Source organism: Trichosurus vulpecula, chromosome 3 (genome assembly GCF_011100635.1).
Source record: "Trichosurus vulpecula isolate mTriVul1 chromosome 3, mTriVul1.pri, whole genome shotgun sequence".
Classification (NCBI taxonomy): domain Eukaryota; kingdom Metazoa; phylum Chordata; class Mammalia; order Diprotodontia; family Phalangeridae; genus Trichosurus; species Trichosurus vulpecula.
This window is the reverse complement of record NC_050575.1, coordinates 46440194-46465068: the sequence shown is the minus strand read 5'-3', so window position 1 is coordinate 46465068 and position 24875 is coordinate 46440194.

Below are 24875 nucleotides of genomic sequence, written 5' to 3'. Positions count from 1 at the left end.
TTGCTAGCCTACTACCAGAGCAAAAACTCAACATATAGAAATGAAAATGAAATATAATTATGCTAAAAGGAATAGCAAGCCAATATCAATATTAGTCTTAGCAGCTAAATTTATAATACAAAAATTGAATGAATTACAAGAAGACGCATATAATAACAAAATAATAGTGAGAGAATTTAATGTCTATCCCTTGGTTTTGGACAAATCTAACAAAAAGATAAAGAAACAAGCAAAAAAAGTTACAGAATTGATTAACCTTTAGCTAATTAAGGGAACATAATTAAATCAGCAAAATAACAAATAAAGAAATGAAATCACAACAACACATGAAGAAATAAAAATAACAAACAGAACCTACTGTGCATAGTGATGTGTTAACAAAACTGAAATAGAAATAGAGAAATATTTTCAAAAACATGAAATACCCAAACTAACAGAAGACCAAATAAAAATGTTAAATAATCCAGCATCGGGAAAGAAAATAGAGATAGGTATAAAGGAACTATTAAAGAAAAAAAATCACACTCCTGATGAATTCACAAGAGAATATTATCAATTTTTTTGAAGAACAAGCAACAAAAAAACACTACACAAATTACTCTCAAAAATGTAGTCAGAACTCTGTCAAAAGATCCTTTCTATAGAAAAAAAAATATGGTTCTAGTACCTAAATAAAGGAAAATTAAAATAAAAAATTATAGACCAATATCATTAATTAATATTGATTTAAAAGTTTTAAATAAAATCCTATCAGATTATAGCCATTCTTCCAAGAAATCATTCATTATATCCCAGTTACAAGGCTTTTCAAGGCTGTTTCAATATTTTTTTTAAATAATCAACATAATTAATTGTATCAAAAAGAAAAGCATCTAAAATATAATCATCTCAATAAAATGTTTTTAAAAAGCTTTTGACAAACTACAAAACTATACCAAAAAACTCTACAAGGTATAGGCCTACTAGAAACTTTTTAAATATCATAAAGAATATCTATCTAAAACCAGAAGTAAGCATCATATACAGTATTGGTACACTAGAAGTTTTCCCAATAAATGCAAAAGTAATACAAGGATTCCCATTCTCATCACTTTTACTTGACATACTTCTAAAAATGCTAGCAATTACAATGAGAAAGAAATTAAAAGTTTAAATCAGACAAAAAAGAGATAAAACTCTCCCTATTTCTTAAGAACATAATTCTACTTGAAAAATCTTTACTGATATAACAACAATACTAATTAAAATAATTAATAACTTCAGCAACATTGCAGATTACAAAATAATCTCATACAAATTATCAGTATTTGCATATAATATAATTCAATGTATTTCTAAATAATTTATAAAATATAATAACAAAATCCAAGAGGCAATAATAGAAAGATAAATCTCATTCAAAATAATGAGAAACTACATAAAATATTTTAAAATTCCAATTATTCCAATGGGCACAAAATGCTTGTATAGGTTTAATTACTAATTTCCCTTTAAAGAAATAAAGAGCAAAATTCATTTGGAGAAACAAATGATTTAGAATAATAAGTAGAATAATGAAAAAAAAAGCTAGGGATGAAGGCAGAATAGCACTTCCAAATCTCAAATCAAATTACAAAATATCAGTCTTAAAAACCATTGGAGAGGCAGCTGGGTGGTGCAGTGAGTAGAACACTGGCCCTGGAGTCAGGAGAACCTGAGTTCAAATCTGACCTCAGACACTTGATACATGTACTAGCTGTGTGACCTTGGGCAAGTCACTTAACCCCAATTGGGTATTATCTTAAAAAATAAAGTAGTAGATAAATAGACCAGGCTAAACAGGGAGAATCATAATCAATGAAAATAAATAATCTAGTATCCACTAATCTGGACGACAAACTACTTAAGGTAAGAATTTCGAATTTATTAGAAACTGGTTGAAAAACTTGAAAGAAGTCTGGCAGAGGTTAAACTTAGTCCTACTTGTTACACATCTTCCATAATATATTCAAAATGGATACGTGACTTTAATATTAAAGATCATACCATTAAAAATATAACAGAAATAGATCATTTATTTTCACAGCTATGCATGAGATGTATTCCTCACTGAATGAAGGATAGAGTCAATTGCAAAAGATTAAATAGATCATTTGATTATATTAGATTAAGAAGTTTTTGAACACACAAAAATCAATTGAGCTAGGTTAAGAAAGGTAGAAGCAATGGGGAAAAAATTATTTTAACTTCTCAGATAAATGTTTGGTGTCTCTACTATAGACACAATAAATAATTGGGTCCTGATTTCTGCTTACCCTTCCCTCCTTGGAGAGAGTGAAGGGAGTTCCTTAATGACTTGTTCTGTTTCTTTTTTTCTGAATTTGTGGTAAAGTGTCTATTTCTTATTCTGGTAATTTTGTAAGTTGTTTTTCAAATATGCATCTTCTAACTTTAATTTGTCAAATTTGTTTTCATATAATTAGAAAAAAATTCTGATAATTTCCCCATTTCAATCTTTATTTACTGTGGTTTCTTATTTTCCTTTTTTCACATGACCTTTTGGTTTTCCGCAAGCTTACTGTCTTTTTTATTTCATTTAATTTTGCCTTATTCATTTTCTATTTTAAAAGGCAAATCTTTATAAATTTAATGTTGTTGAGGGCTTTCTTTACTTTAAATTTTGTTAATCTCTTCCTTCCTTGATTTTTACCGTATCTAAATTTCTGTTTAGATGGGGTTTTGAAATTTTTTTAACCAAATTTGTTTTATTTATTTTCAATCTCGATTCATTAATGTTTATCCACTCATTTGTTTATGAAAATGTTTAGTTATATGAATTTTTCACAAAAGAAAACTTTGGCTGTATTCTCAATTAATAATAATAATAGGTAGCATTTATATAGCTTACACTTTAATCTTTACAAAGGACTTACTCAGGTTAGCTCATTTGATTTTCATAAAAATCTTTTGAAATAGGAAGAAATATTATCTCCATTTTACTGATGAGGAAAGTGAGGTTGAGAGAAATTAAGGTGATTTGCCCAAGGTTACAGACCTAGTAATTATCTGAGATAGGATTTCACATATGGTATTCCTGACCCTAGAAAAAAAGTTGTGAAATATATCTGTCCTTTCTGTGATTTCTGCTTTGATTTGCCAATTCTTTTTTTTTCTTTTTTTTCAATTTAATTTATTTAATATATTTACTTTTCAGCATTGATTGTCACAGACTTTGAATTAAAAATTTTCTCCCCATTTCTCTACTACCACCCACTCCAAGATGGTGTATATTCTGGTGGCCCTGTTCTCCAGTCAGCCCTCCCTTCTGTCACCCCACTCCCCTCCCATCCCCCTTTTCCTTCTTCTCTTGTAGGGCAAGATAAATTTCTATGCCCCATTACCTGTATATCTTATTCCTAGTTGCATGAAAAAACTGGTTTTTGTTTGTTTCTGAACATCTGTTTTTAAAACTTTGAGTTCCAAATTCTCTCCCCTCTTCCCTTCCCACCCACCCTCCCTAAGAAGGCAAGCAATTGAACATAGGCCACATGCTTATCATTATGTAAAACCCTTCCACAATACCCATGTTGTGAAAGACTATGTTTTGCTCCTTCCCAACCTATCCCCCTTTATTAAATTTTCTCCCTCGACCCTGTCCCTTTTCGAAAGTGTTTGATTTTGATTGCCTCCTCCCCGTGTCTGCCCTTCCTTCTATCATCCCCCTTTTTTTATCCTCTTCCTCCTTCTTTCCTGTGGGGTAAGATACCCAATTGTGTGTGCATGGTATTCCTTCCTCAGGTCAAATCCAATGAGAGCAAGATTTACTCATTCCTCCTCACCTACCCCCTCTTCCCTTCCTAGAGAACCACTTTTTCTTGCCACACTTTTGTGAGATAATTTACCCCATTCTATCTCTCCCTTTATCCCTCTCTCAATATATGCCTCTCTTGGCCAAGATGGCAGCTGGAAAGCAGGGACTAGTGTGAGCTCCCCACTGAGCCCCTGCAAAAACCTATAAAAAATGGCTCTGAACCAATTCTAGAACTATAGAACCCACAAAATAGCAGAGGGAAGCAGGGCGCAAGCCCAGGACAGTCTGGATTGTCTCAGGGTGAGGTCTATCCCACACGGAGCTGGGAGCGGAGAGGAGCAGAGCGAGCGTGGGCGGTGTGAACCAAGCAGACCAAGAGCTGGGAGGAGCAGGCCGTAGAGCCCTGAATCAGTGAGCTACAGCAGTTACCAGACGTCTCAAAAACAAACACCAAAGACCACAGAGAAGGTTAGTGGGAAAAGCTGCTGGGGACAGAGTTTAAAAAGGAGTTCACAGTTCAGCCCTGGGGGCAGCAGAGGTGGGGCACCTACAGAACTACAGCTGCAGTTGTTTCCGGCCCCAGGCCCACCTGGTGGGAGGAATTAAGTGACTGATCAGAGCAGGAGTGCACAACCTGCTGAAGATCTAAGCCCAGTCCAGGTTGGGGATTCTTGGGGAAGGAGCAGTGCTGCAGTGGCAGACCTGGCACATCCCCCCCAAACGTGGAACATAGAACTCTTTAGTCTACAAGCAGTCATAACCTGCTGAAAAACTCAAGGGTCAAGTTAGTGGGCTGGGAATATGGCCAGACAGTGAAAACTCAATCAGATTCAGTCTCAGACTTTGGAATCTTTCTTTGGTGACAAAGAAGACCAAAACATACAGCCAGAAGAAGTCAACAAAGTCAAAGAGCCTACAACAAAAGCCTCCAAGAAAAACATGAACTGGTCTCAGGCCATGGAAGAACTCAAAAAGGATTTGGAAAAGCAAGTTAGAGAAACAGAGGAAAAATTGGAAATAGAAATGAGAGTGATGTGAGAAAACCATGAAAAACAAGTCAATGACTTGCTAAAGGAGACCCAAAAAACACTGAAAAAAATACGGAAGAAAACAACACCTTAAAAAATAGACTAACTCAAATGGTCAAAGAGCTCCAAAAAGCCAATGAGGAGAAGAATGCCTTGAAAGGCAGAATTATCCAAATGGAAGAGGAGGTCCAAAAGACCACAGAAGAAAATACTACCTTAAAAATTAGATTGAAGCAAGTGGAAGCTAGTGACTTGATGAGAAATGAAGATATTATAAAACATAACCAATGAAATGAAAAAATGGAAGACTATGTGAAATATCTCATTGGAAAAACCACTAACCTGGAAAATAGATCCAGGAAAGATAATTTAAAAATTATTGGACTACCTGAAAGCCATGATCAAAAAAAGAGCCTAGATATCATATTTCCAGAAATTATCAAGGAGAACTGCCCTGATATTCTAGACCCACAGGGTAAAATAGAACTTGAAAGAATCCACAGATCGCCTCCTCAAATAGATCCCAAAAAGAAAACTCCTAGGAATATTGTCACCGAATTCCAGAGCTCCAAGGTCAAGGAGAAAATACTGCAAACAGCCAGAAAGAAACAGTTTGAGTATTGTGGAAACATAATCAGAATAACCCAAGATCCAGCAGCTTCTACATTAAGAGATCGAAGGGCTTGGAATACGATACTCCGGAGGTCAATGGAGCTAGGATTAAAACCAAGAATCACCTACCCAGCAAAACTGAGTATCGTGCTCCAAGGCAAAATCTGGATTTTCAATAAAATAGAGGACTTTCAAGCTTTCTCAGTGAAAAGACTAGAGCTACATAGAAAATTTGACTTTCAAGCACAAGAATCAAGAGGAGCATGAAAAGGTAATCAAGAAAAAGAACAAGAAAAAGAAATTGCAAGGGACTTACTAAAGTTGAACTTTTGTTTACATTCCTACATGGAAAGATGATGTATATGATTCATGAGACCTCAGTATTAGGGTAGCTGAATGGAATATGCGTATATAATATATATGTATACATATATATATATATCTTTATGTATATATATGTAAATGTGAGTGTGTATGTATATATGTATGTGTATATTTTATATATATGTATGTGTATATATATATATATATATATACACAAAGAGAGAGAGAGAGAGAGAGAGAGAGAGAGATCCGGCACAGGGTGAGTTGAAGATGAAGGAAAGATATCTAAAAGAAATAAAATCAAATTAAGGGATGAGAGAGGAATATATTGAGAGAGGGAGACAGGGAGAGATAGAATGGGGTAAATTGTCTCGCATAAAAGTGGCAAGAAAAAGCAGTGCTGTAGGAAGAGAAGAGAAGGCAGGTGAGGGGGAATGACTGAATCTTGCTCTCATCAAATTTGACCTGAGGAGGGAATACCATGCACACTCAATTGGGTATCTTATCCCACAGGAAAGAAGAAGGAAGAAGATACAAAAAAGGGGGATGATAGAAGGGAGGGCAGATGGGGGTGTAGGTAATCAAAAACAAACACTTTTGAAAGGGGTCAGGGCCAAGGGAGAAAATTCAATAAAAGGGGATAGGTTAGGAAGGAGCAAAACATAGTTAGTCTTTCACAACATGAATATTGTGGAAGGGTTATACATAATGATACGCATGTGACCTATGTTGAATTGCTTGACCTCTTAGGAATGGTGGGTGGGAAGGGAAGAGGGGAGAGAATTTGGAACTCAAAGCTTTAAAAACAGATGTCCAGAAACAAACAAAAAACAGTTTTTGAATGCAACTAGAAAATAAGATACACAGGCAATGGGGAGTAGAAATTTATCTTGCCCTACAAGAATGGAAGGGAAAAGGGGATGGGAGGGGAGGGGGGTGACAGAAGGGAGGGCTAACTGGGGAATAGGGCAACCAGAATATATACCATCTTGGAGTGGTGGGGAGGGTGGAAATGGGGAGAAAATTTGTAATTCAAACTCTTGTGAAAATCAATGCTGAAAACTAAATGAATTTACAGTGGAGTGGGGAAAAAATATATATGCCTCTCTTATCCCTTATTTTGATTTTATTTTTTTAGATATCATCCCTTCATATTCAACTCACACTGTGCCCTCTGTCTGTCTATATATATGTGTGTGTGTGTGTGTGTGTGTGCGTGTGTGTGTGTATGTATGTATGTATACATATATACACACCTACACATTTACATACATACATACACACACATGTGTATATATATACATATATATATGTATATATATATATACACACACATATTCCTTTCAGCTACTCTGATACTTAGGTCTCATACATCATACACATCATCTTTCCATGTAGGAATGTAAACAAAACAGTTCAACTTTAGGAAGTCCCTTATGATTTCTCCTTCTTGTTTACCTTTTCATGCTTCTCTTGATTCTTGTGTTTGAAAGTCAAATTTTCTATTCAGCTGTAGTCTTTTTACTGAGAAAGCTTGAAAGTCCTCTATTTTATTGAAAGTCTATATTTTGCCTTGGAGCGTGATACTCAGTTTTGCTGGGTAGGTGATTCTTGGTTTTAATCCTAGCTCCATTGACCTCTGGAATATCATATTCCAAGCCCTTCAATCCCTTAATGTGGATGCTGCTTGATCTTGTGTTATTCTGATTGTGTTTCCACAATACTCAAATTGTTTCTTTCTGGCTGTTTGCAGTATTTTCTCCTTGACCTGGGAGCTCTGGAATTTGGCAACAATATTCCTAGGAGTTTTCTTTTTGGGATCTTTTTGAGGAGGCGATCTGTGGATTCTTTCAATTTCTGTTTTACCCTCTGGCTCTAGGATATCAGGGCAGTTCTTGATAATTTCTTGAAAGAAGCTATCTAGGCTCTTTTTCTGATCATGGCTTTCAGGTAGTCCAATAATTCTGATATGATCTCTCCTGGATCTATTTTCCCAGTCAGTGGTTTTTCCAATGGGGTATTTCACATTGTCTTCCACTTTTTCATTCCTTTCATTCTGTTTTATAATATCTTGATTTCTCATCAAGTCATTAGCTTCCACTTGCTCCAATATCATTTTTAAGGTAGTATTTTCTTCAGTGGTCTTTTGGACCTCCTTTTCCATTTGGATAATTCTGCCTTTCAAGGCATTCTTCTCCTCATTGGCTTTTTGGAGCTCTTTTGCCATTTGACTTAGTCTATTTTTTAAGGTGTTGTTTTCTTCAGTATATTTTTCAGTATTTTTTTTGGGTCCCCCTTAGGAAGTCATTGACTTGTTTTTCATGGTTTTCTCACATCACTCTCATTTCTCTTTCCAATTTTTCCTCTGCTTCTCTAACTTGCTTTTCCAAATCCTTTTTGAGCTCTTCCATGGCCTGAGACCAGTTCATGTTTTTCTTGGAGGCTTTTGTTGTAGGCTCTTTGACTTTGTTGACTTCTTCTGGCTGTATGTTTTGGTCTTCTTTGTCACCAAAGAAAGATTCCAAAGTCTGAGACTGAATCTGATTGAGTTTTCGCTGCCTGGCCATATTCCCAGCCAACTTACTTGACCCTTGAGTTTTTCGGCAGGTTATGACTGCTTGTAGAGTAAAGAGTATTTTGTTCCAAGCATGAGGGGATGTGCTGCTGATTTCAGAGCTCTTTCTGTACAGCCAGCTCTGCCACACCAGCATTTCTCCTTCCCCAAGAACCAGCAGCCTGAACCTGCCTCAGATCTTAAGCAGGCTCTGCACTCCTGCTCTGATCAGTCACTTAATTCCTCCCACCAGGTGGGCCTGGGGTAGGAAGCAACTGCAGCTGTAGTTCTGTAGCTGCACCTCCCCCATTGCCCCAGGGGCAGTGGCTGGACCGAGAACTCTTTTCACTCTGTCCCCCACAGTTTTTCCCACTAACCTTCTCTGTTGTCTTTGGTGTTTGTGGGTTGAGAAGTCTGATAACTGCTGCAGCTCACTGATTTAGAGTGCCAGGGCCTGTTCTGCTGGCTCCCGGTCTGGTTGGTTTTGCCATTGCCCATGCTGGGCTCTGCTCCGCTCCCAGCTCCATGCACGATAGACCTCATCCAGCCGCCATCCAGGCTGTCCTGGTCGGGATCCCTGCTTCCCTCTGCTGTTTTGTAGGTTCTGCCGTTCTAGAATGTGTTCAGAGCCATTTTTATAGGTTTTTGGAGGAACCTGGAGGGGAGCTCATGCAAGTCCCTGCTTTCCAGTCGCCATCTTGGCTCTGCCCAGTCTGATTTGCCAATTTTTTAGCCTCCAATCTAATCCTTTCTTCAATGGTGTTGTATTGAATATGTTTTTGTGTTATGTTGTGGTCCGAAAAGTGTGTATTTAATAGTTCTGCTTTTCCACATTTTTGAGAGATTTCTATAGGCTAACATTATCAGTTTCATAAAAGGAAAATATACTCATTGATTTGTATTTCCATTCAGTAATTACTACATATCTAATATGTCTTACTTTTCTAAAATTCTAACACAATCCTTCACTTGTTTCCTGTTTAACTTTTTGTTTGATTTCTCTAGTTTCGAAAGGAGTGCTTTGAGGTTCCCAATTCATATTTTTCCTTTAATTGATCAGATACCATAGCACATGACATTTTTTCATTGCCTGTTGTATCTTTCAGCAAAATTTAGTTTCCCTTTTCTCTTTTAATCATATCTTTAAGTGTGTGTGTGTGTGTGTGTGTGTGTGTGTGTGTGTGTGTGTAGAGTTTGGTCAAAGAGCATGATTGCTACCTTTGTTTTATTGTTGTTGTTATCATTGTCTTTTTTTTTATTTCATTGGAAGCATAATCAGTTTTGCTCAAGTACCTTCATGTTTCAGTTGATTTTCTTATAAATGATACAAAATTGCATTCTACTTTCTAATTCATTCTACTTTTCTCTTCCTTATTATAGGTGAGTTTATCCCATTCATATAACCCACATGATTATCCCATCCCACATAATTATAATTGTATGTTAATCCTGCATTCTAACCCATTATATCCTTTACTTCCTCTGCTCTCCTCTCTTTACAAAGAAGGCAGTTAACGTGCTCCCTACTAGCAATCCATAATGAAAATTATCTACTATGGCTTTACTGTGACTGTCCACTTAGTCATGCATTCTTTGGCCATGTCAACTCAGGAAACAAATTAAAATCCAAAATTACTCATAGTCCTGTGCAGACCCTTTCTACTTCTACAACAATACTGTTAGAGTACCAGAAAAATGAACAAAGGGTTCTAAGAATTACAAGCCTTGAAATAAACTGTGAACATTAATTTCTCTGTTGCTACTTTAAATATAAGATTCTGAATTGTACAAATTTTGACATTCTCAGTGAAAAGAACATTGACTTTAGTCTCAGAGGACCTAGATTTAAATCCTTCCTCTGATGTTTACCACCTTTTTGATTGGAAAAGTCACTTTACTTCTTTAGGCCTCACTTTCCTTATCAGTAAAATGGGAGACATGTATTAAATGGCATATCAGGTCTTTTTTGAGCTCTTGGTCTCTACTCACTGTAAATGAAACCAGAAAACAGGCAGGAGAAGCAAGCAAATGGACAGAGAGCTCATAGGTTGAATATGAAAAGACAAATAATAGCTAGTTTATTTGGTTTTATTATGTAGCCAAAGGCAAGAAGAAGAATTATGTCATGAGAAATGTGAAGATTTCATGTTTTCGTTTCTGCTATATATTTGCAAAAGACCACCATGAAAAGAATTTTAACTATGTATCAATGTCTGTTGCAGAATATGACATAGATTTTATAAGGAAGTCAATAATATCTTTCAAATTAAAACATTTTCCTTGAGATATAGTATAGTAGCAATTTAGATTTGAAGATTTTTCCCACCCATTAATAGGCCATGTGACATGCTTATATCACAGGAAGCCTAATTCACACATAGTGGGAGGAGGGTCCTGACAAGAAAAGGAAGTTATATAACAGGAAATGGAGAGAGAGAGAGAGAGAGAGAGAGAACAGTTATGGCTGATAGAGCTGAACAGACTGACTTAGCTGTACTGCGAGTTTGTTTTTGGGAAGACCCCGGGGGGGGGGGGTTCAGTGAGGTTTTGGGATGGTGAGGCTCCATGTTGTGATATTGTGTTTTAAGTTCCTTGCTGTTATGATAAAGTGGGCTAACTGGCTCTGGGAGCTGAACATTTGGTTATGGGATATGGTTCTCTGGTGTCTGAATAAATGTTGTACTTCATCTACCTTCTATATGGACAGTCTTTCATATTTTGTCATACAGAACTACATAAGCATATGTAATACTAAGGCAATAATAACAATGTAGATGATAACTGTGAATGTGCCTGTGTAGTTCTGTATCGTGAAGTATATAAGACTCTCCACATAGAGGGCAGAAGAAGTAAACCATTTATTCAGACACCAGAGAACCATATCCCACAAGCCATTTATCCAGTCAGTTCATTTCATCATAATAGCAAGGAACCCAAAACACTCAAAACACAATATAACAACCTGGAGAATCACCATCCCAAAACTTCTCTGACCGCCTGCTGGGGACTTCTCCAAAACAAACTCCCAGTAAAGTTAAGTAAGCTTGTTCAGTTCTAACAATCATGAGGGTGGCCAATAGCAGCCATAACATCTCTCTCTCTCTCAGCATTTCCTGTGACATAACTTCCTTTTCCTGCCAGGAAGCTCCTCCCACCACATATGTCTTAGGCTTCCTGTGATGTAAGCAGGTCACGTGGCCTACTAATGGGTGGGAAAGATCTTCAAATCTAAATTGCTACTAAATTCAGCCCCAAGATCTTTCTTATCCATTACATAGGGCAATGGGAATTCTGGGATAGCTGGTGTCAACAGAACTTTACACAACAGTATAAAAGGGATAACACAAAATAAGCATATAAAACAATGTCATCATTTCCCCCTCAAACGAATGGGGCTCAGAATCTTGGGGTAAGAGGTGAAGGTCTCATCCTCCAAAGCTTCTTCCTGATAAAGTTAGATGTAGAGCTGTCCCTGCCCCAAGAGATAGAGTCCTGTTCAGGAGGTCAGTTCTTTAGCAAGCTGGCATCTGGAACTTGGTTGATGCTAGGTCCAGGAATGGCACATCATAGTCTTGGACAGGTCCAGAGATGACACATCACAGTCATGGGTAAACCACTGTTACAGTATTATCTTTGCCATGTGCTACAATCTTTACAGCCTTTGGTACATTGTCCAGCTTCCACTTTACCCATGCTTTAGCTCCCAATTTTATCCTATCAGTAGAACCAAATCCTTCCTTTCCTCTGATAGTTATTTTGAAAGGAAGGTTGGTTTTCACAAGAGGTTTTGTTTCACAAGGAATAATAAATAATTGAAGTATTCTATCATTTTTACACAACTCTATAGGCTCTTCACCTGAATTCTGGAGTGTCGCAATAATTTCTCCTTGATAACTAGAATCTGTCAGTCCAGTCAATGCATGTATTCCTTGAGCTGCTAATCCTAATTAGGTAGTATCTATTCAAAATGATTCTCAGGGATTTTCATACATACCCCAGTAGAGATTTTTCTTATCTCTTTTTTATCCAACCAAAATTTCTCCAAACAATGCAAATCATATCCTGCTGAACCAGGTATTCCTGGATACGGTGGTGGGACATCTTCACTCACAGTCCAATAGACAACATTTTGGATCTTATGTGTTTGCTGTTTTCTAATTTGCAGATTCAGGGTCATCATTCTGTCCAGAAGTGTACTTCCTTCTAGTGGTCTATTATTCAAATTACCCAAAGAGGTGAACAAATTATCCTTCCAATCTTGATATGAATTATTAGAACTCAGTGATGAAGGGACTGCAGGAGTGTCTGTAGATTCTGTAGATTCTATGAGATTCATAAGTATGAGAATTCTCTTGTACAGCAAGCTTTTAGAGATTATAATTTGCAAGGAGGTAACCAAACAAACAATTTGTTGGCTTTGGGTTCAGCTGGTTGTAAAAGACAATATCCTGCTGATACTATGTGGCCTACTGCAGATAGACCCTGATATTCGATTAGAGACTGTATGAGAAAGTTAAAGGAGGAGGTAATGAAGACTGCTATTATGAAAGAGAATGCTGAAGTTTATTATGAAACTCCCTTGGGAGTCTCTCATAGGAATTTGATAGTTAAAACGGCACCCCTCACTTATAAACATGTAATTCTGACTGTGCTAATTGCAGAAGTAGGGGACCCTCTTTCAGAGGTTCTGGATGAGATTTCACAGTTAAGTGACTTAGGAGATTGGAGAAAAGATAAATTTCCTCATGACAGAATGGTAAATAGTCAGCTGATTCAATGTCCAACGAGTAGGATGACAAGGAAAGACATATTTACTGCTCTATTGAAAGCAGGGGTAGATTTTAGAAGAATTCCAACTAATGAGCTATATGAAATGTACCAACATAAGGGGCTTAATAGCAAACAGAATAGAGAAGTAAGAACTGCCCCTACAAATCCTACAAATCTTGAACCCTTGTATGCAAGTAAGTCACACCTTCAAAGAGACTAGGGAATAGGCTGAGCCCCAGCTCAGATTAAAGAAACACACAGACGGGATTACAGACCCCATATTAATCTGACTATATATTAGAAGAATGGATCAAATACTGTAATTAGGGCATTGATAGACACTGGTGCAAAGGCCAGCTTGGTTTATGGAAAACCTGACAAATTTAAGCATGGAACTCCTATTACCATCACAACACTAGAAGGGCCTGAAATATCAGCCAAACAAGTGAAACTGATGATGAAAATTGGACAATTGCCTAAGAAAGAATATATCATGGTCATTGTACCCATTCCTGAATACACCATTGGAATAGATATACTGAAAGGCATGACTCTGAATTTACCTGAGGGGAGATATCAATTTGCAGCAAGGAAGATAAGAATTAATACAGTTTTAGTGGGAAAAATAAAGATGGACCCAATCACTTTCCCCAAACCTTCTAAAGTAATTACTTTGAAGCAGTATCATGTGCCATATGGGCAAGTCGAAATTGCCAATGCTATAAAGGAATATGTTGAAGCAGGAGTGTTAGTCCCTACAACCACTCAATGGAATAATCCTGTATGGCCAGTGTGAAAGTCAGATGGAACCTGCAGGATGACAGTGGATTATAGACAAGTGAATAAAGTGACTCCACCCTTGTATGCTGCTTCATTGAAAGGATACAGAAATATGATGGAACTTGGTACACAGTTATTGATTTGGCCAATACTTTCTTATGATCTCAATAGATTCCAAACAATGGGACCAGTTGGCTTTTACATGGCAGAGCCAACAATATACTTTTACCTGATTGCCACAAGGATATTTGCATAAGCCAACTATTGTCATAGGACTGTGGCTGAACATTTGGATAAATTAAAATTAGCTGGTGTACAGCTTACCCACTACATAGATGACATTATGATATAGGGAGAAAATGTAAAAGAAGTGGAGAAGAGTTTGATACTTTTAATTGAGCATATGAAAAGCAAAGGATGGAAAATTAACCATGCGAAGATTCCAGGGCCAGCTCAAACTGTAAAGTTTTGGGGTACACAATGGAATAAAGGACTGCGAGAAATTCTCCCACAAGTACGACACAACATTCAAGATTTTCCTATCCCCACCATTAAGAAGGAGGCACAAAAGTTCGTAGGACTGTTTGGATATTGGTAGCATCATATTCCACATCTTGGACAAATTTGAAACCCTTATATAAAGTTACAAGGAAAAAATATGAATTTGATTGGGACTTGAACAGAGTAAAGTTTTTGAAGAAGCTAAAGCTGCTATACAATTGGCTCTGGATTTATGGCCTATGCAAAGTTGACCAGTGGAATTACAAGTGATTGTACAAGATGACTATGTGATTTGGAGTTTATGGCAGAAACAACAAAGTAGAAAGGTACCCTTAGGATTTTGGTCAAGGAAACTACCTGCATCTGGAATACAATATACACTTTTTGAAAAGCAGTTGTTAGCTGCATATTGGGCTTTGGTAGAGACGGAACAACTGACTCTGGGCCATGAAGTGATATTGAGGCCTGGAGTCCTGATTATGACTTAGGTAACAAGTACCCCAGCATCTCACAAAATTGGACATGTTCAAGAGGGTAGCATAATTAAATGGAAATGGTATATTCAGAATAGATTGAAAACAGGCAAAGGTGGAGTTTCTGCTCTACATGAATCTATCACAAGCATAGATATTGATGGGAATAGCAAACCCTCTAAACCAAAGCAACAGTTGGTACAATCCTTGGTAAAACGGAATGATGGATATGATGGATTGACTGAAGAACAGAAGAAACATGCCTGGTTTACTGAAGGGACAGCAAAATATTTGGGACATAAAAGACATTGAAAGCAGCAGCCTATAACCCATGTACTAGGAGAACTTTGGAAATTATTGGGATAGGTGGAAGTAGTCAATATACTGAACTTATGGCAGTACATCAAGCTATTAAAATAGAGAAAGGAGGACAGTATCATATATTCAGATTCACAGGCAGTAGCTAATGGGTTAGCTACATGGATACCAATATGGAAAAATCAAAATTGGGAAATCCCTGGTAAACTAGTTTAGGGCAAAGAACTATGGGGAAGATATATGGGACATGTCTTTGGTTACTAATTTGTCACTTTTTCATGTAGATGCTCACCTGGCCCTCACTACACCCAAACATGAGTACAATGCACATGCTGATCAACTAGCAAAGATTGCTACTGAATATATTGTCCCTACACTGACAACAATTGATGATCCAGTACTAACAAAATGGGTCCACCAAACAGGTGGCCACTTAGGGGTACAGGCCACACACTGGTGGGCACAAGATCAAGGTATTAATATCTCTTATTCATTGTTAAAGCAAGTAATAGAGGAATGTCATATATGTCAATAGGAGGAGGAATGAACTGTTCCTTGGGTAGTAACTAGTGAAATAGAAAGGGGAAAAGTTCCTGCTCAGATATGGCAGATAGATTATATTGGACCACTACCCCAAGATAAAGGATGCAAATTTATATGTACTTGTATTGATACCTATTTAGGTGTGCTAGTGACTTGTCCTTTTAAGAATGTAACCCAGAAGAACATCTGTAAAACTCTCTATATAAGTCTATATTATGGAACCCCAATGCAGATTCAATGTGACAATGGGTCACATTTCAAAGGTAACGAGATGAAGAGATATTGTGTATTAAACAATATAGAGTGCATATATCGTATGCCATATTACCCACAAGCATGTGGATCGATAGAAAAGTGAATGGATTGTTGAAAGAACAGTTAAGAAAGTTAAGTTCTAATAATTTGTATCAACATTGGAAGGATAATTTGTTCACTGCTTTAGGTAATTTGAATAATAGACCATTAGGAGGAAGTACACTTCTGGCCAGAATGATGACTCCAAATCTGCAAATTAGAAAATAGAAAACACATAAGATCCAAAATATTGAGTATTGGACTGTGAGAGAAGATGTCTCACTACCATATCCAGGAATACCTGGTTCAGCAGGATATGACTTACATTGTTTAGAGTACCTTTGGTTGGATAGAAAAGAGATAAGAAAAATCTCTACTGGGATATGTGTGAGAATCCTTGAGAATCATATTGGATGGATATTACCTCAATTAAGATTAGCAGCTCAAGGAATACACGTATTGGCTGAAGTGATAGATTAAAGTTATTAAGGAGAAATTATTGTGACACTCTAGAATTTAGGTGAAGAACCTATACAGTTGTGTAAAAATGATAGAATAGTTCAATTCATTATTATTCTTTGTGAAACAATGCCTCTTGTGAAAAGCAATCTTCCTTTCAAAATAACTATCAGAGGAGAGGAAAGATTTGGTTCTACTAATAGAATAAAATTGGGAGCTAAAGTATGGGTAAAGTGGAAGCCAGATGAAGACTGCAGAAATTATCTCACATAGCAAAGACAATACTGTAACAGTAGTTTACCCAGGAGAAAATAATTATGAAATTCTACCCTTGACTCATGTATTCTAACATGAATGAGGCTATGATAGTCTCTGTTTCTTTTTGGATTTTTATGTGTTAAATTTGTTTGTGAGATTTGTTTTGCTTATGTTGCAACAATTTGGCTAGCAGCTGTTGTGGGGGTGAAAGACCAACACAAGTCCAACAAGAACACTGCCAGCACAGGTTCTTTGATCCACTTTACTAAGGATAGTAATGTTAAGGGGTTAACAATCTCAGTTTAATCCAGCATGCAAATATCAATCACTTAGTTCAGGGTGGAAAGCCAGCACCCTGAACTTCAAAACAAATACAAACAAATTACAAACGTCAACAGATAGACCTTGTCTGATTCAAATCTCAATGGATAGTTACCAGGGTTTAACAAAGTCCCAACATCCAGGTTTACAAACTGGAGGGCTCTTATCTACAGCTGCTCAGAGTCTCCACATCAACACACCTCCAAGAGTGAGAGCCCCAAGGAGAATGCCAACCTCTGGGTTTATATCTTATTCAGTGTCAAAGGTGAGTCACACATGCGACACCCATGTGACCTAAAAGCATCACAAAAATGTGACTTAAACCCACGTGGTCTAAAAGTCTCTGATGTCACAAATATGTCACTCAAACCCATGTAAACTAGGCTTTCCCTTGAGGCAAGGAGGTCATCAAGGACTCCTAATCTAATCAAGGAAACAAAGGCCAAACTTTTCAAAGGCACTTGGTTGAATAAGTGTTGAAAGCCCATCTTAATTACCAGTGCAACTTAGTATCATCCACCTCCTGATGCCTGATCACTTAAGCCAGATGTCACCCTCTGATGTGTTCAGATGTCACCCCTAGACCTGTCCACGAGGGTGATGTGTCATTCCTGGACCCTGGCAACAACTGAGTTTCGGATGCCAGCTTGCTAAAGAACTGATCTCTCCAATAGGATTCTTTATCTTTTGAGGCAGGGACAGCTCTATGTCCAATTTCAGCAGGAAGAAGCTTTGGAGGATGAGACCTTTACCCTTTAACCCAAGATTTTGAGCCCCATTCATTAGAGGGGGGGATGATGACATTGTCTTATATGTTTGTCTTGTGTTATCCCTGTTATATTGTTGTGTAAAGTTCTGTTGACACCAGTTATCCCAAAATTCCCATTGCCCTGTGTAATGGATAATAAAGATTTTGGGGCTGAATTTAGTAGCAATTTAGATTTGAAGGTCTTTCCCACCCATTAATAGGCTATGTGACCTGCTTACATCACAGGAATCCTAAGTCACATGTGGTGGGAAGAGCTTCCTGACAGGAAAAGGAAGTTATGTCACAGGAAATGCAGAGACAGAAAGAGCTGTCATGGCTGCTAATGGCTGTCATGACAGTTAGAGCTGAACAGATTGACTTAACTGTACCGTGAGTTTGTTTTGGGGAAGACCCCAACATGGGGTGGGAGAGGTTTTGGGATGGTGAGACTCCATGTTGTGATATTATGTAATGAATGCTTTACTACTCTGATGGATTGGATAAATGGCTTATGGTATATGGTTCTCTGGTGTCTGAAAAATAGTTTACTTCTACCTCCTACGTGGAGAGTCTGATATACTTTGTGTGATACACAACTACATAGGCATTTTGACAGTTATCATCTGAATTGTTATTATTGTGTTACTGATACATATAGTGACTTCATTTTAAAGGTAGAAATAGTCAAAGTCATCAAAAATATTGTTACCCATAGCCCAAGGCCCTATAAGATTGAGTTCCTGGAGACTATATCCAATTCTAAGAGTGTGACCACAAAGTTGATCATTTCCTGTCTTTTTCTTGCCCCCATTCTAGAATTGTAACCTGGGAAAAGCTCCAAAATAAAATTTAGTTGTGAATCATGTTTAGGTTTCATCAAAATTGTATAATAGAAATAATAGTCTATATAAGTATGCTTTATAACCTAATTAAAAGAATAGGAATCAACAATTTATCAGTGTTCACATCAGTGGTGCAGAAGTGTTTCCTATTTTCATTTTTTTCTCAGAGTAATGAAAAAAATGTTTATTCTCTATAATCTACATAACCAAAAATTAAAATTATCCTAACTAACTTGGTAAATTATAAATAAATGAAATATGGAAAAGTTATAATTATGATTTTTTTCTCATGGAATTTATTTATGTTTCTCCTACTTCTAAAAGCACTAGCTCCATAGAAGATGCAGTTTAGCTTCCTAATCTCCCTAGGCTTTCTATCAAAACTACTTTGTCTTTCCTTTTTATATAGTTTGTATTTACTTATCTCTGTAAATTTTGTTCCATGTATTACAATTCAGGTTCCTTGATGGAAGGAACTATTTTATTTATGTTGTTGTTTCCGCATTGCTTACTTCAATGCTTAGCACCTGTTGACACTGGAAATGCTTGTCAAATTGGAAATTTAGTTATAATTAGAACTTTAACATAGATCCCCAAATAGCAAACAAAGACAAAATTAGAATAGATTTACAAAATAAAGCACACATACACTGTGGTAGGAGCAATATTTTAAACTCTTCCCTCAAGAAAGTTAATTTTTCCTTGAAAAGAATTGAAACCATTCCTGAAACTTGCTTAGCTTAAGGTACTAAAGGCTTATGTTGTTGACATCACTTTCTAGTCACCTAGGTACAAAACATCTACAATGAGTTTTAGGTGCACTCTAATGCTTGACTGGTGGAAAATGATGGGAAAATGATGGATAAGAGAGCTTCACTTAACTGAATCAGCTTCAAGTTGAATAGCTTTCTTCTATGGCTAAATAAATCTCTATGTGTTCATTGTTAAATGACCTATGAGAGTGTTATTTGTTCCAACATTAAACACAAACTACCAGGAGATTGATCTGAATCAAGTCTAGGCTGGAACAGTTGCCATAGTCATACAGGTTTGGAATAGAATCATTTCATTGAAGTAACAGATAGACAATTCACAGAAAAGTGATTCCAAATTGTCCTTTGTGTTTTTGGGGGTGCATTTGCTGATGCATCTTGAGATAGTAGCTGCTTACTGCAAGGCCAAATCCAGGCTGAAGATATTAGAATGCAAACTTCTGTGGTCATTCAGCAAGGAAAGACTGATATACATGTCCTCTGTATCCTTAAGAATTCTAGCATGAAGATAATTATAATAAAGTATCTTTTAGATCTGCTAGTTAGTACAGACTGGTAATTTAAGTGTTCTCCACGTCGTACTGGGGGATTTCCTCAAATTTTGATTTACCTCTAAAGTTGCTGGAATTCTTTGGTAACGAAAGAGATTTTCCCCTTTTCTGAAAAGGAAAATTTTGGAAGAATGCCATTGCTATTGTGTGGGACGAGTGAAGACCTCTCATAAAAGGGAACAAATTAGATAAATAGAAATAAGTAGGATAGTGAGTCCCATTTCTCTACTTAGATATTTTCCTTTCCACAAGCCTAGCTAGTGACCGTAAGGCCCCCGAGGTTAAGAACAGGTCCTGTGTATTTACCTAATGGCGAGAGGCCTGAAAGAAAGAAGGGTTGAGGTGAATAAGTCAGCAACCATAAAATTCTCTGAGGATAAGGATAAGACACAGGATACTCACCCCCTGTACATTGACCCCAAGATAAGAGAACCTCTGTTTGGGGAAGAATGGATGGAAAGCTGAAAAGCCAGGTGCAATATAGATGTGCAGGATTAGGTAACTAACAACTAATTCCTGCCTGTCACCGATAACCGAACTGTTTGTTTAATCGTCATTGTCATTTAAGACAGATTTACTACCTTGAGATTGATAGTAGGATGAAACAAGGATGGTGGGAAGTTTATGACTGTCTCCTGCTTGTAAAAATAACCATACTGTTTGTTCCTTGCCATTGTCCCTGGGTAGATTTATCGCATCTAGATTGTACCCTCAAAGCTTACATCTGCAAGCTGAGAGGAAGGAGGTTGGGAGGGGGAATTGCGGTTAGGGACCTATATAAACACCCCAATTTTCTGTGTCCAGTGCGCTCTGACACTGAGAGGACCCCCAGTCCTCTCGATGTCCGGGTTGCCCTTTCCTGCAGGATCGTAATAAATTTTCCTTTCTACTTTCACCTTGAGATGCCTCTGTTGTTAATTTTTGGATTCGTAAAATCCATCCCACACACTATGAATAGATGCCTTTGCATTGTTAAGGGGTGATCACTTCTAATTGTCTTGGGGGAGGCCTACTGAAATCAGTCCATCAATTAATAAACATTTATTAAGTGCATACTATATGCCAGGTACTTGGGGATACAAAAAGAAACAAAAGACATTACCTGCCTTCAAGGGGCTTACAATCTAATTGGAGAGAAAATATGTGAAATATGTACAAAGCAAGCTATATACAGACAGGCGGTGCAGTGGATAGAGTGCAAAACCTGAAGTCAGGAAGACACATCTTCCTGAGTTCAAATCTGACCTCAGACACTTACTAGCTATGTCACCTTGAGCAAGTCACTTAATCCCTATTTGTCTCAGTTCCTCATCTGTAAAATGAACTGGAGGAGGAAATGGCAAACCACTCTAGTATCTTTGCCAAGAAAACCCCAAATGGGTTTTGACAGTCAGATGCAACTGAAAGAAGAAACTAATTACAGGATAAATGGGAAATAATTAGAAGAAGGAAGGCACTAGATTTAAGGGCGCTTAGGAAAGACTAACTAAAGTTGAGACTTAAAGGAATTTAGTTGAGACTTCAAGGAAGACAGAGAGGTCAGTAGGCAAAGTAGAGTGCTGATGGCAGACAGCCAGAGAAAATACCCAGAGCTGACATACAGTGTCTTGTTTGTGAAACAGCCAAGAAGTCAGTTTCACTGGATCAAAGAATCCATGCTAGACAGTAAGGAGTAAAAAACCGGAAAGGTAAAAGGGAGCTAGGCTATGTAGGAAGAAGCATTTTGTGTTTGTTCCCGGAGGCAATCGGAAGCTGTATTTGTATGTAAATAAGGAAAGAATTGATTGGTTTTTATCACTTTTGGGAAATGGCAAGGCAACTAAATAAAAACTCTTTAGCCCTATGTGTATGGACTTAGCTAGCCAACTGAGTAGTAGCAAATCAAGACCAATTCCTAGGATTTTAAGTTTAAAAATTGTGCTGAAGGAATTGTTTGAAGCGTTGTTTGTTTGTTTGTTTGTTTAATTTGGCATTTGAGAAGACAAATGGAATTGTTCTACTTTGATTTTTTTTTCTTTAGTGCAAGCCATTTAAGGAAGCATTTAAATGGACAATGTTTAATTCTCTTTAGGAATCCAGATATGTTTATGGGGTTGGGGACATGGATATAAAACAATTGTAACTTAATTTTCCTAGAACAGCTACATCAGTCTAAAAACTTTCTATTCTCACTCCCAAATTGTGAGTTGTAATTCTCTTTCTCTCTGAAAATTTCAGAGAATTTCTGTAGAACCTCTGTAGAGCTCAAACCTTAGGTACCAAAACATAAATGGCTATTTCTTGAATATGCCAGATAGGATTACGTATTGGTCTTCTTTCTTTTTGTTTTGCTTTGGGTCTTTCCCACAACAGAGGAGAGCAATCCTGAATTAGACATTCCTGGTCCTGATGGCAACCTTGCGAGTCTGAGATGTAAATGGTTCCCTCAGTAGGGGTGAACTATCAGCAATATGATTACTGACAGGATGGGGAACCCAAGCCTTAACCTGATTGTCCAGAATCCTTTGGACTTGGCAGACCTCATTTACTGTGAGAGACTAGAAAGGAGCAGTGAGACTTTGGTCTGCAGAAGTCATCCCCAAAATAGCTACACAGATTCAAGCCCCAGCAGTAAAAGCATCCACAGCATTGCTGGCAAGTAGCAGTGGATATCAGCACCAACTTTCTGCATAGCAGGTTCCAACCTGGCCTAGGAGTAGGAAATTGACACTTGCCCTAAACGCAGGGGATAGAACAGATTCAGGTCTACCTTAAGAGGGTTAAAGTCAGACTTAAGCACTGGCACTCCAATAATTTATAGTAAACACTCTGCCATAGCACAAAAGAGCAGAGATCCAAGCTCCAGTGTTGGTAGCTAGAAAGCGGTAGGCAGATACGGGAGTCCCAGTGGCAAGGGACATCAGTTGACAGTTTCCCAAGGGAAGTGGGGGCCCAGAGAAGGAAGAATGGAAAGTGACAAAAAAAAAAGTCAGATAGCCTATTTTATATTCTAATATACAACTGATTGGCCCTTTCCACGTTATTGATAGTACAAAACCTCTGATCAATGTGGATTTCTCCACAGGGAGGGCATAGAAGACAAAGTGGTGAAATTGTTGGTAGGTGGCTTGCTTTCTGGCAATGAAGGGAAGGTGAAAGTATTTACCACCTCCGAAGATGAAAGAGAGAATGCCTCAGAAAAAAAACTAATGGGTAAATATTTTTAATTCCCCCTTTGGGGCTTCTAGTGAGGAGGAGGCCAGAAAACACTATGTGGTTTTTAGTAAAGGTCATTTCTTGACCTGTGTTGAGAATTGGTGGTTACACAAGAAGTGATATCATCTTTGCAGTAGCCCTGATGTTCCTGTGCTGCTTCTTTTTGTGATCAACTCTTTATACTGAGAAACTCACGTCAAACTACAAAGATTTGGCATCACCCTCCAAATAGACTTGTTTAGGGACAGGACCAAATCCTTCCAAAGAAGGAGAACGAAGCCTGAAATTTCTGGCCTTTCTTCTCCTATCATCAGAAGATCCTTTAGGGAGCTGTTACACTGTTTTCTTTTATTTTTATCTTAGTTTGAGTTTTCCTCCTTTAATGCTGCCTGTATTAGGCTTTATGAATATTGGAATTCAGGATTGACTAGAAACAATAATGGATTTAAAGTACTCTAAAAGGATCTTGCCACCAAAGGGGTGTATCATTCCACAGTTATTGGAGTGTAAAACAGGTATAAGGAGCTCCTGGTGCTCTCTGATGCTTGGCTGGTGTGTCAACAACCCGGCTGGCAGCTTCTGTGGGGGTATAAGATTCACCCACAGCCAACACCCAGAAAGCTGCCAACAGCACAGGTTCTTTCGATCTGCTTAATTAAGGAAAGCAAGGTGAAGGGGTTGACAAGCTTACTTTTAATTCAAATATCATTCAGTTAGTTCAGGGGAAAAAAACCAGCACCCTGAACTTCAAAACAAAATGCAAATTACAGACATCAATAGACTTTGTCTGATTCAAGTCCCAACAGATAGTTACCACAGTTCAACAAAGTTTCAACATCCGGGTTTACAAGCTGGAGGGCTCCTTAGCTACAGCTGCCCGGAGTCTCCTCATCAACACCATCTCCAGAGCCCCACACCAATAGCTCTGTCCTCCCTTCGTATAGGGCTTTAGACATCATCAGACATCATCTGAATCACCAGAGCTCAGGCTCTGGTGATTGGTTCTTGAGTTGGCCCCTCCCCTTGGGACCCTGGGAGATTCACATCCACATGGATTACATTGACACCTAATGGGGTTTGGGTCTGGGGCTTAGCACCTAGTAAAGCTCACTGAGATAAATTGAGTCACTCAAAGAAAACAAAGGCCATTCTGGTTACAGCTGGTAAAAAATGATGGGCAACTAAAGCAAGGTAGATTCGCTCAGCTTAATCAGTTTGAGGTGCATTTAATTCATATCCTTGTTGAATATTCTTCTTTTGTAACAGTTAATGGAATTTACTTTTAACTTTTGAATGGCCTGTTGAATGTGTCATTTCATTCCACTCTTGAACATAAAGTACCAGGAGACTGACCTAAGGTAGGTCCAGCCCAGAACATAGAAGAAGACCCAGGCACACACGTGTGCACACATATACCGCCCCCCCCTCCCATACACACACACACACACACACACACACACACACACACACACACACACACACGATCATGTTTTGGTTTAAGGAAACGCCATATTAATTGAACATTTGCATTCTTTGAAGGCTAATGATGCACACCGAATACAAATCAAGTTAATTTAAAAGTATTTAGAATATTTTAATAGCAATTATCTTAGTTGACTTTCATATGGGATGAATAAAAATAAAGTGATTAGTGAGAAGATTATAATGTACAGGGATTTCATAAATTCCCTCCAGGCCTGCAGAGAAAACTGAGCATTTCAAACTTTTTCCAGAAAATCAG